The following is a 6,738-nucleotide window of genomic DNA, read 5'->3' as shown; positions in this document are numbered from 1 at the left end:
TTTTTATTTTTTTTTATTTTTTTATAGAAAAGATGGTAAATATTATTATAAATTTAAATACGGTTATGATGTTTTAAATTTGAATTTAAATAAAACGTTAAACATAATAATATCGATATTTATAGGTTGAATTAAAATTTAATTATTATTTTATTATAATTACTTTATTGCTTCAGCGAAATAGTAATCACATAATCATTTTATTTTCTTTTATTTTCTCTTGGTTTGTAGAATTGGAGAATAATTGTAATTTGATAAGAATTTGAACTATATTAATGTGTGTTCAATTGACTTGGAAGTATAACGAGGATGATAATTATTTGATATATATTAGCATATTCAACATGGCCAATGAACCATTTAATTGATATTATTTAAAAATCTCTTATTTTTTGTGGAAATTTTGTCTAATAGATTACCCATGAAAGATAAGTTCGTTATTTGTCGTGGGATAATTGAACAACATATATTTTTATGTGTTAGTAGATATAAATATAATAAGACAAAATTAATTCAACATTTATTTTTTTAGTGTCTTAATTTTTGTTAAGTTTGAACAGATGTTTTGTCTTGTCTCGAGATTATAAGTATTTTTCAGAACAAAACATCTCTACATATTAGACAATTCAAAGTTTTATTTTTTGGTGACAAAACATTGCGGTAAATCTTCAATTTTTTTGGTTTGCATGTGTTTAGATGATTTGCAAAGCTCTCAACGTGATAGTATTCAAACAAGGCAAGATCATATCACTTAATGTATTGGATCGTGTTAAAGTTATTTCATAGTAGTGGCTCAAAGCTAAAGCTAAAAACTTTTCTTACGTATGGTGGCAATACCTAGCAGAATGCCTTGGTATTGTAATTTATCTTCTTAGTTTTCTGTTGACTTGTGTTGAAGAGCTTTATAATGAGCTCATGTTTTTTATTTATTTTTTAAGTGCTTATTTGTAAACTGTTTTTGTTATTTATAACACACCTTGTGCTTTTAATAACCTTTCAATGGACAAATAACATTGAAACTTTGATAATAAAACACAGAGAGAATAGTAATAAATTATAGACATTAGTTTCATTTTTTATAAAACAATTTTTCAATTTTATTAAATTTTGATGATATATATTAATTTATCATTTTACTAAGTTCATCCCACAAAAGTTGTCACATTTGCTTAAATAAATGGAAGAAAAGAAAAAATGTTTAACTAACTATTATTATTAATCATTTGTGTATTTCTATTATTATAAATATAAAATGAAGAATAATATTTTAAACGTGATGGACAAAATAATAATTAGATGGTACTATAACACCCCAAATTTCTTATTAATATATTCTAGTAATGTTAAAAAGAAAATTGTGATTCTACAAATTTCTACCTGCTTTCTTTTATGTATTCGCTTAAATGATTTACTTAAATTATTAATATTAAATATATTTAGTTTGTTTTTAAAAGAAAATAATATGTATAAGAACACAAGATGCAAATGAGTGTGTTGCTACACAGCTTTAGTAACTAATAGTTATCCAACTCTTGTAGCACTATAATGGCAGTCTAGAATAAATTGATCGGTAATTTTTACTTGAGTATATTTTGATATCTTTATAAATTTTCTATCGTATTGTTTTGAAGTTTATTTTGACCATACCAGAATTTCATATTATTAAATTTGATGAATTACTTATGAAATTAACATAAACTATAACAATTATTTTGAGATTGTCACGTCTGATACTCTTCATCGTATGATTTTTATTATCCTATTTTCTTATTATTCTTTATACTTATAATCCTTTCATGTGTAAAACACCTATTAATTTTCATTATTATTTTTTTATTTTTTAAAAAAACCTATCCCCATTTCAATAGGTGCATAACAAAATCAAATTCAAATTGACTGAATTTAAATAAAGAAGAAACAAGTAACACAGACCGATAACATACTTGTTTGTTCATGCCAATTTATTTAAACACAAGTTAGTATTAGTAAGATAAAACAATAAATATTTCTATCACGATATCTTTTTCTATTTTAAGATCATAACATATATTTTCTTTATTTTCATTTTCATTGTAATTATAATTTTGTCTTTATAGCAAAAGTCTAAATTTGTCTTACATAGACTTTAGTTTATTTTAATTATAATTTAAAACTTTGTATAATGTTCATTAAGTTGTAAATAACTATATGTGATATATTGTTTACCTATTTAAAAGTCCAATTTTTCATATATATTATATTTATTTAGCATTTTTTGATTGCGTTGGTTTTAAATAAATAAATAAATAAATAAAAGTATGATCAGGTTAATATATAGGTTTTATACTATAACCATATTTTTGGATAATATTTTAAATAGTAAATAATTCATTTATATTTGATTGTCCTTGTTTACTTGAATGCACTACTTGTTTGATTTCTTACTTTATATTTGATAGAACTTGATGTTGAGACAAACTCCATATTTAAAGTTTTGATGAAAATAAAAAAATGTTAATTAAGAAAGTTAATTATGATTCTAAAATGTTATGTTAATTTAACTTGTGCTTTTGAGTGAATTTAATTAAGAACAAAATCAAGCAAAAGCAAAGAAGATAGCAACAAGAACATTAAAACCGAGAATGATCTCCAGTTTCAAAAATGTTCATCACAACATATTGACCAATCTTTTCCTACCTCTTTAACAAATAGTATGCCTTGAAAATTTATTCAAAGAGATTCAATACATGACAAGTAACAAGTAGGATTCATCCTAGATCAAAAAGGCTACATGATCACTAAAATAAAATGACTCAAAAACAGTCAAAAATAAGAACAGTTTGTAACTCTAAAATCAAACTGTCAAGAAAGTTTGATCAACCTTGATATATGATAAGACATTGCAAAAGACATCCAGAATGATCAAAACAGGAACTCTAGATTGATCATCAAAACTCTAGAAAGATCAAATTGATAGATCCAGATTGATAATCAATCTCTATTTTCTGCATAACTCTAGCAGCAGTTTGTTCTCTTCTGCAATGTGATATGATCCTAATAGTCATAGTTCACTTTAAAGATCGTTCTAGGTCGGAAACTTACAAATTTGAGTGAAAATCGCGTATGGCTGGGGAACGTGATAAACGGCACTGCGAAACTCCGATTCGGCCGATTCCAAATCGAGGTGAAAGATGACGTTCTGAAACGCAAGTTAGGCTTTTGAATCACCGAAAAACAATATATAGAACTCGAGATATGAACGCTGGTTACTGATCATGAAAATTGAAAGAATTGGAGTATTAGGATTTGATGTAAAGGAAACTCAATATTATTATTCAGCAACGAAACAAAGAAACAAAATGGCGCCACGATTTAGGGATTGATAAGCCAAAAAGAACGCCACTAGGATTAACAACCTTGATAAGTTGAAGATGAATTCTTTCAAGAACTCTAGAGAGTAAAGTCTCACAAAAATAATAATCAAAATCTCCTTCCATGAGGTTACAAATGTTTATTTATACTAAGTCTATCTCTAAACCTAAATGGGTCATAAGTGACACCATTCTCTAGGCCCATATTAGTCTTACATCTTTTTTTTTTTTTTTTCTAAAATAAACTTAATGTAAGTAAGTAAAGTATCTTCACTTACACAGAACAAAAACTAAATCAATAATAAAACTATTACAATTCCAAATCAAAGCAAACTAAGAATTAATACAAACCAAATTAAAATATATAAAGTTTATCCTAATTTATTAAAATATGAATCATCTTCATGCTCTTGAGATCCTTATCACAATGACTTATAATTCTTCTCCAAACTCGATTGGCTACATTCAAGACTCAAGATCGAAACTGTATCATCCAAGATCAAGGGAGAAACTTCAAAGGCTTTTTAACTAGAAGACAAAACTAATTTAAAGCTATAACAGAAAAGTCAAAAGCAGTTTTAAATCAATGGCTGGATTATTTTTATTATGAAATATTGGTTTCAGTCAAAAATATACATCACTACCAACAACTCTTTTTGACCCTCATTAAATGCTTCTAAAGTCTATAAATAGAAGGCCAATATCCATGAGCAAAGTAAGAATTTCAAGTGCTGAAAAATCCCACAAATCATTCACATACACATACTTGAAGTTTTGAAATTTCGCAAAGAAGAAGCAGATCTAAAGTCTCATATTATATTGCATAATTATCAGTGAATCCTTTGTAAAAGAATCAATTCTCAAACAAGAGTTGAGAAATCTCATATTCTGTCAAAAACAATCTTATTGTAAAAACTCAAACTATAAGAGTTTCTTTATAGTTTGTTTAGATTGTATTGAATCCTATCAAAGTTAGATAGGTGCTGTTGTTGCTTTATGGGTGGAAAGTAATAGAGATTGAAACAGATCAAGGTTGATCTAGACTAGGTGCTGTAAAATTAAGAAGGTTATTTGTTTTAAACACTTAGTGGAAAATCTCACAGTGTGAGGACTGGACGTAACCCAAGTTGGGTGAACCAGGATATTTCTTTGTGTGGTATTCTCTATCTTATCTCTTTATTTGTTAAACTTAATTGATTAACTAAGATAAAACACAAACTGATTTTCTGTTTTAAGCTAATCAAGGAACGTTCTTTGTTTTATAATAAAATCAAGAACGTTCTCCGTTTCTCTGTTTTCTTAACCAAGATCAATCTTGAGTTATTTTCTTAAGCTTTTAACATGAATTTTTAAAAGGTACATTTACAATTCAAACCCCCCTTCCTTGTAAATCGACATTGTTACTTCACTTGAATGTTCATTGCGATTGATGTTCATAAAATGTTGAGACTGACTGATATATATATATATAATGATGTAAATTCTTATAAATATTATGGAATGACTGATATATACATAGACGTAAATTTTGATGAATAGTGAGAATTCATACTAAAAGTTGTCGAGTTATGATAATTGAATAAGTATGAGCTAGATGTTGGAGATTTTTAAAGTAAAGATTATTTTATCATCATATAAGGAGGTATGACAAGTCAATGATTTCACGGAAATACAATTGAGTAAGCCTGGTCATTGAGGGCTACAATTGAATCGTAAGGTAATACTAATAGACCTTGAGAGTATCTCTGGTGGAGAATTCTTAAGTGGATTAGTGGGTTACTCCCTAAAGTCGGGAGCTATTGTGCAACACATGAATACTTCGACAGTCATATATGTGACTTGAGTTGAGTTGAGTGGTTCTACGAGGATATGACCATTCATGAATTGTACGCCCACTCGTGTGGTGACATATTATCAAGTATCCTAACCAAATATTTAATAGTAGAATGATACCAAATGATGAAGATGTATAAAGTATATGACATGCATCACATTACATCTTTGTGATTATTTTATTGTGATTGATTTGGATAGACGTTGAAATTATGTTCTTGAAGATTTTTGAATGCCATGTTATGATATGATATTCATTTGATTAAGTGAGTGTTCTTCTCACTTATCTTATATTATTATATGATTTCGAAACTCACTCATTTTGTTGTCTGTGTTTGACTAGTTTGATCATGATTTGAAAAATCGCAGCTATTATAGGTTATAAAATCATAAAGTTCAAGTTTGGGAGACATGCGCTCTGATATGTGATATTGAGAATGAAATTTATGAATTGTATTTTACTCATTTAATTAAAAAAAACCCTTATTTGTAGTAGTAATTTTTGGAATTAAATTAAGAAATTATGATTAAATCTAGTTTATCGAGATTGCACTTTTTCATTTAGAAAATTAAGTTTAAAATGTCCCATACATACTTTGAGAAACATGATATACTAAATCACTTGTAAAAGTTTTTATTTTCTTTGAAAAAGTTTTATTTATCCATTGTGGGTTGTTTTTGTTGAGACAAAATCTCAATTTAATATTTTGATGAAAACAAACAAAAAGTTAATTAAGAATGTTAATTATGATTCTAAATGTTATGTTAATTTAACTTGTGCTTTTGAGTGAATTTAATTAAGAATAGAATCAAGCAAAGCAAAGAAAACAGCAACAACAACATTAAAACAGAGAAAGATCTCCAACTTCAAAAAAGTTCATCACAACATGTTGATCAAACTTTTTCTACCTCTTTAACAAAGAGTCTGCCCTGTAAATTTGTTCATATCTAATCAGTACATGGCAAGGAACAAGTAGGATTCATCCAAGCTCAAAAAGGCTATTTGATCTCAAAAATAAAAGGACTCAAAGACAGATAAAAGTCATGACAATTTGCAAACTCCAAAAATCAAATGACAAGAAAGTTCGATCAATCTTGACATATGACAAGACAATTGCAAAGGAAATCCAGAATGATTAAAACGGAAACTCCAGAAAGATTATTGAAGCTCAAGAAAGTTCAAACTGACAAACCAAGAACGTTAATCATTCTCCGTTTTCTGCACAATAACAGCAACACTGCATCTCCTCTGAAATAGCCTGAAATTCCTCTCCAAACTTCTCTAACTACACTCAAGACTCAAGACAGAGAATGTATCATCCAAGATCAATGAAGAAACATTAAAAGTACTTTCTAAAAGAGGACAAAACTGCTTTAAATGCTAAACCAATAAAGTCAAAAAGCTATTTCAAAGAAGGATTATTTTTAATCTAAAATAATGTTTCAGTCAAAAAGCAGAGCCTCTCCAACAGCTCTTTTGTACCTTCATTCAGTGCCTCTACAGCCTATAAATAGAAGGCCAATATCCAGAATCAAGGCAAGAAATTCAAGTGCT

The 6,738-nt window shown here is 27.6% G+C and overlaps 1 protein-coding gene across 1 annotated transcript in view; it reads right to left on the bottom strand.

Annotated features, from left to right (window-relative positions):
- The window catches only part of LOC101490353 (isocitrate dehydrogenase [NADP], chloroplastic), a 102,641-nt gene that overhangs the window by 57,300 nt on the left and 38,603 nt on the right, over positions 1-6,738 (bottom strand). The gene's annotated exons all lie outside the window — the stretch shown is intronic.

Source organism: Cicer arietinum, chromosome 2, assembly GCF_000331145.2.
Source record: "Cicer arietinum cultivar CDC Frontier isolate Library 1 chromosome 2, Cicar.CDCFrontier_v2.0, whole genome shotgun sequence".
NCBI classification, from domain to species: Eukaryota; Viridiplantae; Streptophyta; class Magnoliopsida; order Fabales; family Fabaceae; genus Cicer; species Cicer arietinum.
This window is presented reverse-complemented; position numbering and strand designations above follow the sequence as displayed.